We start from the raw sequence: 14,056 nt of genomic DNA on the forward strand, positions 1-14,056 counted from the left end.
AGTAGAGTCCTTAGCATTTTTAGGTCTAATCAGATTAGAGAACTAGTCCAAGAAACTCCAAAACCAATGTAGGAAGCTCATCCTTAAAATTCTGTTCCTCCAGAACCACAATCTGTATTAGTCAGTGTTCTCTAGAGAGAGAGAACCAATAGAATAGGTTATCTATATCTATATAGGTATAGATATAGATATAGTCATAGGTATAGATGTAGGCATATGGGAAGAGATTTATTGGAGGAATTGGTTCACCTAATTATGATGGTTGAGAAGTCCACAACAGTCGGCAAATGAGACACCCTGGGATGCTGGTAGCATGGCTCAGTACAAGTCTGAAAGCCCCAGAACTAGGGAGGTTGATGATCTAATTCTTATTCTGGGGCCAAATGCCTGAGAAACCAGGGAGCCACTGGTATAAGTTCTGAAGTCCAAAGCCTGGACAAGCTTGATTTATGATGTCTAAGGGCAGATGAAGTGTGTCTGAGTTCCAAGAGACAGGGAAAAGAAGTTGCCTTTTCTCTGCCTTTTTATTGTATCTGGGCCCCCAGCCAATTGGATGCTGCCCACCCACATTGAGGGTGGAGCTTCTCCACTGGGTACACTGACTCATAGGCCAACCTTCTATGGAAATATCTCCACAGACACATCCAGAAGTAATGCTTTCCCAGTTCTTTGCGTATTCGTTAATCCAGTCAAGGTAACACCTAAAATTAACATTGCACCTTATTAGGAGAGATTTGTGAAATTAAGGATCCATATAATCATCATGGACTACACACTGTTTCATTAGTTCTGGGTGTAGCAGTAGACTCTAGTGGAAAGTATGTTAGACATTCACTTGCTGCCAGTATACAACAGCTCAATGTAAAGGTGATGAAGAAATATTGTCTGGACTATGTGGATAAAAGTTTTCAGTGCCCTTGGTCCACAGTCACCTAAGAGGGCTGTTTCAAAATGTTTTATTTTTATCCTTAACAGAGATGTATAAAATCAGCAATCAAAATATGCGATTCTGTGCACTTAAAAGTCTTTCATGGGTGAAGGTTTTATACAGTATGTAAATCTCATCTTGATCTTTGAATTGCCTCATTGTTTGTTTCCCTAAATTATGAAGGAAAATATATTCTCAGGGCTCTTTTGCCTCTCTTCATATCCGTTGGAATAGATTAATAAATGGAGGAAAGTTGGTATTTTTAATATACACCTACAAAATGTCTTTTTTTCCCCCTATTAGTCCTGGTTATCTATTGCATACTGTGAACAGGCATGTTTTCTGAAGGGTTGCAGGGTCCCAGACCTCCTAGATTCTCAGGTGATTAAGATCCTGGCAGGGTACTAAAATTCCACCATGACCTGGGAATGCACTAATACCCACTTCCAACCATTAGGACTCAGGAAACGGTAACAACAAAACTTCCTGAGCCCTACCCAGTCTCTAATAAATTGAAGGCATAGGTCAGAGTTGGTGTGATGGAATACTGTAAAACCCAAATTGATTATTTTCAGAACTTTTAACTTCATGTTTCTCTCTGCTTCTTCTCTACACCATCCTTTTATTCCTTTCCACCAGTGACTGATCTTCACACTCTTTCCCTTGTGACCTTATTGAAAAATTCTTTTAGAAAAATATTAAGTTAACATATTTACATTATGCCTGAAGTTTCAAAATTGTATTAAGGGAAATCTCTTTGGGAGAGGTTAATAGCTGCAAAAAAGTGAAGTCTTTTTTTAACTTTTATTTTAAGTTAAGGGGTACAAGTGCAGGTTTTTATGTAGGTAAACTGTGTCATGGGGGTTTGTTGTACAGATTATTTTATCATCCAGGTATTAAGCCAAGTACCCATTAGTTATTTTTCCTGATTTTCTCCCTCCTCCCACCTCCACCCTCCAATAGGCCCTAGAGTGTGTTGTTCCCTTATTTGTGTCCACCTGTTTTCACCAGTTAACTCCTAATTATAAGTGAGAACATGTGGTATTTGGTTTTCTGTTCCTGTGTTAGTTTGCTAAGGATAATGGCCTCTAGCTCCATCCATATTACTGCAAAGGACATGACCTCATTCCTTTTCATGGCTGCATAGTAGTCCATGGTGTATATGTACCACATTTATCCAGTCTACCACTGATGGGCATTTAGGTTGATTCCATGTCTTTGCTATTGTGAATACTGCTGCAATGAACATACACGTGCATGTGTCTTTATGATAAAACAATTTATATTCCTTTGTGTATATACCCAGAAAAAAAGCCAAGTCTTTTTCTGAGCAAGTAAGTTATTTCTAAAAAGTTTTAGAAAACTAAATTTGTTTACCCAAGCCATTCATGAAGGATTAAATGGTCTCAAAGATGGGGCTTTACTATGCCATACACCCCAAATTCTGGATCCAGTAACCTGTTATCTTATGCATGGTTCCCATCTTTACAGATATATGTTTACATAGAGAATCAATAAAGCTATTGATCCACAGTGGTGATTAGACTGTAGCATTGTCATAACTTGCTAGGAATCACTTTATAATCTCATGGTTTCAATTTAAAGTACTCTAGAATAAATTCTCCAGAGTGCAGTTTGGGAAATGCGATACAAAAGTGTAAATTACGATTGCAGTTTAAATCGGTATATTTGTTTTATATATGCTGGTGTAACAAATCACCACAAATTTAGTGGAGGGTCTGGGACAGAATTCATTTTCTCACCTTTTTCAGCTGTAAAAGGCTGGTTCCAGCATCACATCACCTTCTCTCATTCAACTTCCTTCCTCTCTCTTTTAAGAATCCTGTGATTGCTTTGGACCCACCTGAATAACCCAGGATAATCTCCCCATCCCCAAATCTTTAACTTAATCACACAAAGTCCTTTTTGCAATGTAAAGTAACACAGCCACAGATTTCAATGATTAGAACATAAATGTCTTTGGGTGGCCATTATTCAGACTACCACAATTGGGGTTGGGAGGTCTTTGCCTGATAATGAAAGAGAGACTTAACACATGAAAAGTTGAATGGTAACATTTTAGAAATTAGACAGCCATTGAGAAAGATATTTTGGGGGTAGAATTGGTACCATGATTACCTATAAAGTTCCTGGATCGTTATGTCCTAAATCTCCAAGGACTGCGATTGCAGAAATTTATCTGTTGATTCAGATCAAGAGTGAGTAGTGACCTATCCTCAGGCCATGGAGGGACCCTGAGGGCCCCAGTGAGGTAGCTATGCTTTCCTGAGTTTGGATTCCTTAGAGATATCTTGAAGATATTGCTTTTTATCATGCTATTCTTGGGTTTGAGAGTTTCGTAAAGAATAATCTGAGTTATTTCAGATTTGTGAATTGTAAAACATGCATGGAAGTACCTAAAATACTTAATGTTTGTTTACAGAGAAACCAGCTTTTTATTTTCATGCCAACTAGACAAATGTGCTTATCCCATATCAGTCCTAGAAGGGACCAAGTGCTTAAAGAAAAACTTGGGAGGGATGAGTGGGAGAAGTGAAGAGCAGCGCTGTGCATCAACCTGCTCATCGTTAGTTATGGTGATTGTTTGGTTTCCAGGTTGCTCATAATCTAATTTTTCAAACAGTAAATACAGAATGTAAAGCATTTTGCATCACTGAATGCCTTGGGCAGTGATTCCTGGAACTTGGATATGGGAACAATCTGGAAATACCCAGGAAAACTGTCACAACAGGAAGAGAGCTCTCTCTGGTACCAGCTCTTTTCTGAATTTCCTGGCTTCTGGTTGTATGTCCCTGAGGTGGAGTGCTGCACACAGTGTGCCTTGACCTCCACTTATAAAATCATGTGGCTTCCCCTGACTTCATCTACTTCTGTCTATGTTAATTCTCTACAGATTATTACACGATCAAGAACCACCTGTTAGCCTCCTGCTTCACTTGAATTGATTAAATTAATTAATGGTCTCATTCCTTTTATTTAAAAAACACTTGCTAAATGCTTCCTGGTTTACCAAGTATTCTACTAGGGAATGTAGATAAAAAGATGATAAAACATCTTTTATCCTTAAGCAATTCAAAGCCTAGCAGAGGATAAGACATACAAACACATGGATTTAAGGGAGGAGACCACCCCTCATATTGTCTTATGCCCAATTTCTGCCTCCAAAGAAAGAAGTAAAAACTAAAAGGCAGAAATGGAATCCACAGGCAGATAGCCCAGCACCACGCCCTGGGCCTGGTAGTTAAAAATCAACCCCTGACCTAACTGCTTGTGTTATCTATAGATGTCAGACATTGCATAGAAAAGCATCGTGAAAATCCCTGTCCTGTTCTGTTCCATTCTGATTATTGGTGCATGCAGTCCCCAGTCACGTACCCCCTGCTTGCTCAATCGATCACAACCCTCTCACTTGGACCCCCTTAGAGTTGTAAGCCCTTAAAAGGGACAAGAATTGCTCACTTGGGCAGCTTGGTTTTTGGAGACGTGAGTCCGCCGATGCTCCCAGCTGAATAAAATCCTTTCCTTCTACAACTCAGTGTCTGAGGGGTTCTTGTCTGTGGCTCATCCTGCTACAGATTGAAAATACAGCTTTTTATAAATGCATTAGAAATATGTACAAAGTACAGAAGCAGCACTAAAGAGAGAGTGGTTGACTCTATCAGAGTATGATTGAAAGAGAAGGTCATGACTTCATGTCTAAAACACCAAAAGCAATGGCAACAAAAGCCAAAATTGACAAATGGGATCTAATTAAATTAAAGAGCTTCTGCACAGCAAAAGAAACTACCATCAGAGTGAACAGGCAACCTACAGAATGGGAGAAAATTTTTGCAGTCTACTTATCTGACAAAGGGCTAATAACCAGAATCTATAAAGAACTCAAACAAATTTACAAGAAAAAATCAAACAACCCCATCAAAAAGTGGGCAAAGGTTATGAACAGACACTTCTCAAAAGAAGACATTTATGCAGCCAACAGACACATGAAAAAATGCTCATCATCACTGGCCATCAGAGAAATGCAAATCAAAACCACAATGAGATACCATCTCACACCAGTTAGAATGGTGATCATTAAAAAGTCAGGAAACAACAGGTGCTGGAGAGGATGTGGAGAAATAGGAACACTTTTACACTGTTGGTGGGACTGTAAACTAGTTCAACCATTGTGGAAGACAGTGTGGCGATTCCTCAGGGATCTAGAACTAGAAATACCATTTGACCCAGCCATCCCATTACTGGGTATATACCCAAAGGATTATAAATCATGCTGCTATAAAAACACATGCACATGTATGTTTATTGCGGCACTATTCACAATAGCAAAGACTTGGAACCAACCCAAATGTCCAACAATGATAGACTGGATTAAGAAAATGTGGCACATATACACCATGGAATACTATGCAGCCATAAAAAATGATGAGTTCATGTCCTTTGCAGGGACATGGATGAAGCTGGAAACCATCATTCTGAGCAAACTATCGCAAGGATAAAAAAACAAAACACCGCATGTTCTCACTCATAGGTGGGAACTGAACAATGAGAACACTTGGACACAGGAAGGGAAACATCACATACTGGGGCCTGTTGTGGGGTGGGGGGAGGGGGGAGGGATAGCATTAGGAGATATACCTAATGTAAGTGATGAGTTAATGGGTGCAGCACACCAACATGGCACATGTATACATATGTAACAAACTCGCACGTTGTGCACATGTACCCTAGAACTTACAGTAAAATTAAAAATACATACATTAAAAAAAGAAAGAGAAGGTCATAATATCTGAACTGTGTTTTGAAAGACCACTACAAATTTTCCAATAAGACTAAAAATAAATCAAATTTCAAGAGGAGCCCACAGCAGGTAGCAATACAGGTCTAGAAGAATATGTTGTGCTCATGAATGTGAGCACTAAGATGCAGGTGGGAAAGTAGCAGAAGGTGAAACTGAAGAGGAGGCAGGGAGCCATGACTTGAGGGTGGGATGTACCATGCTAAGGAGTTTGGGGATTCTCCTACAAATAGTGGATAACTGGAAGTAGGAGATGATGATCAGATTAAATACTTTGAAACATAATTTTTTTCTCAGTGAAGAGGGCAAGGCCAGAAAAGGAAAATGTAGTAGGCTATTAAAAAAATACCATACCGCACACACAAGTGCATGTGCATGCACACACACACACCACACACACACAAATGCACACACACACTCACCTGGAAGTTTTAGTGAGAATGAGGAAGACAGATTTGATAAATGTTTAGGAGGTAGAATCAACAAGATACCAACTCATTGGGTAAGGAAAGTGTCTAGGATTGCTTGCAAGTTTCTGAATGAGAAAATAAATGGCAATCTGTGTCACCAATCATTATAAAGAACATAGAAGGAAGAGCAATTTTGGACTAGGGTAAGATATGAGTTTAATTTTAGATAATTTTGTAACAGACAGATAAAAGTGTCCTAGTAGGCAGTTGATTGTATAGATTTCAAGGTCAGTGAAAAGATTCACCTACATAGAAGGGCCTGTTAAAGCCATGAAATCCCCAGGAAGAGGATTTAAAGTGCAAACAGTGTTGAAGAAAACCTCTGGGGAACATCACCTTCCAAGAGGAGGGTTGTAAGGGAGACATGAGAGAGAATTGTTTCAAAAGAATGAAGGATTTTCTTTGTGAGGTCAATAGAGAAAATATTTATGTAGTAATATTTTGTTTGTTTGTTTGTTTACCCTGCATCCATTACCTCTCATTCTTGTAAAATGAGAGGTAATTTCCCTTTGGTGAAACATTCTGGTTTCCTTTTGGGAAACAATCTCTTCTCCATTGTGTGTGGTCTCAATGGAAATGTCAGACTCCTGGGCTGCCATGTTCCAGCCAAGCCCATTAAGCTGATCTCATTCTCTTTCCTGGGTCTTTGAATCCTGGGTAGATTAACAAGAAATATGGCATGGAAGTCATTAATGCTGTTCTTCCAATATTCCTGGCTCTCTTCCTTCTGGAAACCTGGCACATTTCACTTCTTCACCCTCTTTGAAGTTAAGCATGGCCATGTGACATGTTTTGATCAGTGAACCAGTATACAACTCACAATATCTTCTGCAAATGTTGAATGCTACAGTTAGTGACTGCTTTGTCCACCTGGATTTTAGTGTAAGGATGACATGAAGCATAAATGAGATAGCTTCAATTGCTTTTAACAAGGTATAAATCTTGTTTTAGGCTAATGAAATTTTGAAGTTGTTGCTGAAGCTTTAACCTAAACTTTCTGACTGTTACAGAAAATGGTACTTGGAAGTTGGGTGCTGCTGCAACAAAATCCTAAAATATGTGGTTTTGGCTTAGTATTCAGCTAGCAGATGGTAAGGACAGTGATATGGAGGCTGGCAGAATGACCATCTGTGTTATGAACTAAATAATTTTTTTGTGGAGCTATTGTTACGACAGAAGGCAGATATTATATTTAATATACTTATAGTCCTAGGAGAAGAGTCTGGAAAAATAATTCATTAGTTAATGTATTAGTTGACTGCCAACTGATAAAGTATTAAGGAAATAGATGAGCTCAGAAAGAACTGATTGTCTTTCAAACACTAATAAAAAGGATTAGAGAGAATCCCAGAATTCAGGAAATGAAAAATTGAGAAAAAAAATTCTCACTCATGACTGAAAAAGATAAAATTGAGGTAACCTTTGAGTAACAAAGGCCAAATAGAATTCAGGCTTGCAGCAAGGATGAGATCAAACATACATCCATCATATCCACTGGGGTAGAGGGAACAATAAGGAGGCTCCTCAGAAAGGCAATTGGAGAGGTCAGTGATTCCATTATCTGGTCTCCTGGAATTACTCTGGTTCCTGCTTTTCCTTAACCAGACCCTCTGTGTTCTTTTCCATCCTGTAAGCTAACCAATAGCTTTCCAATTAATATCCCCATATAAATAAGCCAACAAGAGTCAGATTCAATTACTTGCCCCCACAAAACCCAAAACAAACCCAAACAAACAAAGAAATCTCCTGAAAGATACCTCAGAAGTAACACACAGACAAGTGTATAGGTGCAAGATTGGAACTTGAAGAATTCAAATTTGAATTTGCAGTGCAATCTATTTATTAAACATTCTATTTCCTTTTCCTCTTCCTGAGCCCACAGGAAGACTGTATTTCTTAGGGTTTGTTGTTGTTGTTGTTGTATGGAGCAGGGAGTCTGAGGATTATAAGGATTTTGGAATACTTATTCAAGAAAATGGGACCCAGAGCAGATCAAAGATAAATCAAAAGGTCTGCCTGGAGTTGGAAACCTTAAAAATGTAATGGCACTAATTTTCAATGAACAATCTTAGCATGTCAGGTGCTGGAATGGAGAAAACAAATTTCAGAGTTTATTCATTCACTTATTCAGCCAACATTTACTGGATGCCTACAATGTGTTAGACATTAGTCTAGATGCTGGAGATAAAGCTGTTACCAAAACAGATGTTTTGTGCCCTACTGGAAATTATATTCAAATATATTGATCCAAGGTGTAGAATGATGGGTACATGGGAGTAGGTAAATGAAGTGATATATCAAGTGGTGTATCACAGGGTCCAGATAGGGTATGGAGACAGTGAGCACAGAAGGTGATTGATAAGCAGTGAGTAAAAGGACAAGGCCTTGATAAGGTAATGAGTAGATGTAGCGGGAGTCATAGAAGGAGCTGGAAGGCTAGAAAGCCAAATTATAATAGAATTTTTATTTAACATTTAAGATTTCATAGGTGGAGTAATTAGTGGTGATGACAAAATTCATGGTAGAAGGCTGATGAAATAAAGTACACATGACCACTGTGGTCAAAGTCAATAAAATGAGGCAAGAATGTCTGGTGGTATGGACAACAGAAAAACTCCTAAAGTTGCACAAACGATATTTGGTGATAAAGTGGATTTTGGAGCTGCAGGGAAAGAGAGATTTGGGGGATGATTTAAGGTGAATAGGAGACAGGATTAAAAGGAATGTGTCATTACTTGAGACTAAGTTCACTTTTGCACATGCTAAATTGAGGGAAGCTTGCCAGGTATTCAGGTGTCTGTTCCACAGGCAGGGAGAAGAATGAGACTGATCTCCAAAGAATGGTCAGGGCTAAAGCCATAGTTTTGAGAATTATCAGTAAAGAAGTGTGAATGTTAAGTCATGGGAGAGGATGTGTTTACCTAGGGGAGAGGATACAAAGTGGGAAGAGAACCAAAGACAAATGCCTGGGATTTTCCCATATTTAACGAATAGGTTGAGGGGAAAAACATAGGAAGAGAGACTGAATAAATATCTGGAGGGAGGAATGGGAGTTCAGACTTTTCTGTCAATTCTAAAGATTCCCAAGTACTTGTGACAGGCAACGCAATGTATTTATTAAAATTTTATATCCTTTTCCTCTTCCTGGGCACACAGGAAGACTGTATTTCCTAGGGATTGTTGTTTTGTTTTGTTTTGCTGTTAAATTGTAGCCATGTGACTAGGTTTGGACCAACTAGATATGTATAGAAGTGGTGCAAGTACTCCATGCCTGAGCATGACAACCCCTCATGTTATCTATTCTCTCCCTACCTCTTCCATCTATCTCAGCAATGGAAGCCATTAGTTTAAGATGGAAGTGGTACCCTTCAGAAGAAGCCTGGGTCCTTGAGTCATTGCTTGGTGCATGCCATAAGGGAGGGCATCTTGAATAACATTAGACTATGATATGAGAGAAAAACAAACCTTTGTTGTGTTAGAGCATTGAGATTTGGGGATTTTATTGCAGCAAGGCATCTCCTATCCTGATCAGTATAGCACTACATGAATAGCATAAACTTTTCTTCCTTAAGGTCTTGCTAGGCTTTCTTGTTTGTTCTTGGCTTTCCTAGAGCTGTGGGCTATTCTGGCTGCACATAAAAATAACCTAGAGAACTGATAACTGTTCCTCACACCCAAAAATCTGACTCAGTTTTTCTGGTAGGGACCAGAGATTGATATTTTCAAGAGGTAGTCATGCTAATATTAATGTACAGACAGAGTTGAGAACCACTTCCTTAGAATTCAAAAGGGATTTAAAGCTAAGTATCTACATGTCCTGGTTTACCTAGACTAGTCCTGGTTTTGCCTTTTGTCTTGGTGTTAGTATTAACAACTTCACTCTTGAAATAGATTCATCAATAATATGGACAGACTACTTAGAAGTTATCTAGATAAATCAAAATTTCTTGAGGAGTAAAGTAGACAGAAAATCTCTTGTAGTTTGGAAAAGTACCACAAGAGATTCTGATGGACCTCCAGTTCTGCTTTATTAGAAAATTTTATTTTCAAAGATATTACAGAATATTCTTACAAAAACTGTAGATCTTATTGTAATAAATCATATGAATAAATAATAATAATTTTACCTTTTTTATTTAAAAGAGGAATTCCTTTCCATATGTGTTTAATAAACATAAGTTTCATTGATAAAGCCAAATTAATCTTTAGTCCTCAAGACATTATTTACTACCTTCTGCTTTCACAGTTGTTCCTAGAGACTGTGACCGCCAATAGACAGGGTGCAACTGTGGGTAAAGAGAGAGGGTATCATGTAAGAGCTAACATATGGTATTGTGCTTCTTCTTTGAAGTTCTTTGGTAATGTAATCTGCCTCAACTTGGAAATTTGAAGGATACTTTAGAACTAGATTCATGATAAATTAAATTATTTTAGCATTTGATTTATAAATAACATTAAATAGAAATCCAAAGCTGAGAAGTGGCATAGTCTTAGGATTTTACAGTAGGAATATTCTAGAAGGATATTAGCAGATTTTCCTTTTAAGTTGCTGCTCCGCATATGGAAATAGCTCTAATTTACCTTTTCCATATCTTTTGGACATTCTTTTCTGAAACAATGGTCTCCTTGATGAGTTATTCTGGTACATGAAAAACACTTCTGCCAATTTTTCAGCAATCACAGTGGGGTCTGTTGCATTACAGAAATAAGTCCAACCAGATGAATCCTGGACAGTTTTCAACTCTATGTAAGCTGTGGTTGTGGTAGATGGCAAAATCACAGAAAACACTTATAAAAACGTAAGAAGACATAAAGCTCTGCTCTACATAGGCATACTCAGGAATCTTATTGAATCTTTGAACCCAATGGAGAAACATTTAATGCAGAATTTTCAACCAATGGTCCAGACCATGGCACTATCACAGAATGATAGAGTTATTTCCAGGATTTCATTTAAAACCACTATCAGTCCAATTCAAGGTACTTCCAGATCCCCTCACTTACGTGAATTTCCATAGTGAGACTGTGAGTGCCCCATGGACTATCTCCCACAGCCACCTTTATGAACAGCATACATTGAATAATTATTTATACATATACATTTATGAATTTAATGACAATGTCACAACTTTCCCACTGATTTTGACTCCATTGCTCCATTTAATACAATCTACAAAAATCACTTAACACATGTCCCTGAATTTAACATATTACTAGTCCCAAAGATTCTCCAAAAATGTCTTTACACACAAAAGGATATAGCTACCTGTTAAAATGGTATTTAATTAAAATTCTATAAAGTTTCATTTGCTGTATCATTAATATGCCCTAAAATTCCCATCAAAATTTGAATTGCCTATAGTAACTTGAAAATCATACAGTCAAATAATTATGCTGGAATAAATTGATTACCACCAACACCCCCAAGTAATATTTTTAAATTTGCATATATTTATGGGGCACATAAGAAATTTTGTTACATGTATATAATGCACAGTGACCAAGACATGGTATTCAGGGTGTGCATCATCTGAGTACAAAATATTTTTGTTAAATATAATAATCCCATATATAATAATCTATTATCAAGCATTGAATTTATTTCTATCTTACCATATGTTTGTACTCTTTAACTTACTTCTCTTTATCCTCCCCACATCACTCACCCTTCTCAGTCTCCATTATCTATTTTTTCCACTCCCTACCTCTATGTGTTCTAATTTTTTTTAGCTCCCACATATAAGTCAGAACATGTGATATTTGTCTTTATGTGCCTGGCTTATTTCACTGAAGATAATGACTTCCAGTTCCATCCATGTTTCAGCAAATGACATTATTTCATTCTTTTTTATGGCTGAATAGTATTTCCTTTTGTATATATACCACATTTTCTTCATCCATTCATCTTTTGATGGACATTTAGTTTGATTCCATTATCTCAGCTCTTGTGACTAGTTCTGAAACAAACAAACAAGTGCAGATATCTTTTTGGTACATTGATTTCTTTTCCTTTGGGTAGATACCCAGTAGTGAGATTGCTGGGTGCAATGGTAATCCTATTTTTAGTTTCCTGAGAAACCTTCAAACTGTTTTCTATAGTGGCTGCAGCAGTTTGCATTTCCACCAACAGTGTATAAGAGTTCCCCTTTCTCCACATCCTTGCCAACATGTTATTTATTTTTAATACTAGCCATTCTGACTGGGGCAGGATAATATCTCATTGCGATTTTGAGTAGCATTTCCCTGACGATCAGTGATGTCGAGCATTTTTTCTTATACCTGTTGGCCATTTGTATGTCTTCTTTCAAGAAATGTCAATGTATGTCCCTTGCCCACTTTTTAATGGGATTTTTTTTTCCTGTTGAGTTCCTTGTATAGTCTGAATATTAGTCCCCTGTTGGATGAATACTTTGCAAATATTTTTTCCCATTCAACAGATTATCTCTTCACTCTATTGATTACTTCTTTTGCTGTGAAGAAGCTTTTTGTTTGACTAAGCTCCATTTGTTTATTTTTGTTTTTGTTGAATGTGCTTTTGAGCTCTTAGTTATGTTATTTGCCTAGACAAATGTTCAGGGATTTTTTCCCTAGATTTTCTCATATTTTTATACTTTTGAGTCTTATGTTTAAGATTGCAATAGATTTTGAGATTTTTTTTAATATGATGAGACATAGGGGTCTAGTTTTATTCTTCTACATGTGACTGTTGAATTTTTCCAGCACAACTTATTGAAAAGGGTTTCCTCTCCCCAACGTAAGTTCTTGCCAACTTTGTCAAAGAACAATTGGCTGTAAATATCTGGTTTTATTTCTGGATTATCTATTCTGTTTCATTGGTCTATGTATCTATTTTTATACTAATACCCTGCTTGTTACTCTAGCCTTGCAATATATTTTGAAGTCAGGTAACATGATGCTTTCAGCTTTGTTCTTTTTGCTCAGAATTGTTTTTGGATATTTGAGCTCTTTTTTTATTCCTCATGAATTGTAGAATTGTTATTTTCTATTTCTGAGAAGAACAATCTTGATATTTTGATAGGGATTGCATTGAATCTGTAGATTGCTTTAGGCAATATGGTCATTTTGACAATATAAATTCTTCTAATCCATGAGCATGGAATGTTTTTTCACTTGTTTGTATCATCTTCATTTTCTTTCATTAGTTATTGTAGTTTTCCTTGTAGATATATTTCACCTCCTTGGTTAAATGTATTCCTAGGTATTTTATTTATTGTTTTTTAGCTATTGTAAACAAGACTGCCTTCTTGATTTTTTTCTCAGCTAGATTCTTACTGGTGTATAGAAATACTAATGGTTTTTGTACATTGATTTTCTACCCTGCAACTTTATTAAATTTATCAAATCTAAGAGTTTTTCAGTGGAGTCTTTAGGATTTTTTAGATATAAGATTATATCATCAATGAAGAGGGAGAGTTTGACTTCCCCTTCTCCAGTTTACCTGCCTTTAATTTCTTTATTTTGCCTCACTGCTCTGGCTAGGACTTTCAGTGCTATGTTGAATAGGAATAATAAAAGTGGGCGTCCTTGTCTCATTCCAGTTCTTAGAGGAAAAGCTTTTAACTTTTCCCCATTTAGTATGATGTTAACTGTGGGTTTGTCATATATGGCCTTTATTATTTTGAGGTAAGTTCCTGCAATGCCTAGCTTGTTGAGGGTTTTTGTCATGAAGAGATATTGAATTACATTGAATGCTTTTTCTGAATCTACTGAGATGATAATATTGTTTTTGTGTTTCATTCTGTTGATGTGAGCTTTTATGTTTATTGATTTGCAAATGTTGAACTATTCTCAAATTTCTGATGTAAATCCCACCAGATCATG

This window comes from Pongo abelii, chromosome 1 (genome assembly GCF_028885655.2).
Source record: "Pongo abelii isolate AG06213 chromosome 1, NHGRI_mPonAbe1-v2.0_pri, whole genome shotgun sequence".
Lineage (NCBI taxonomy): Eukaryota > Metazoa > Chordata > Mammalia > Primates > Hominidae > Pongo > Pongo abelii.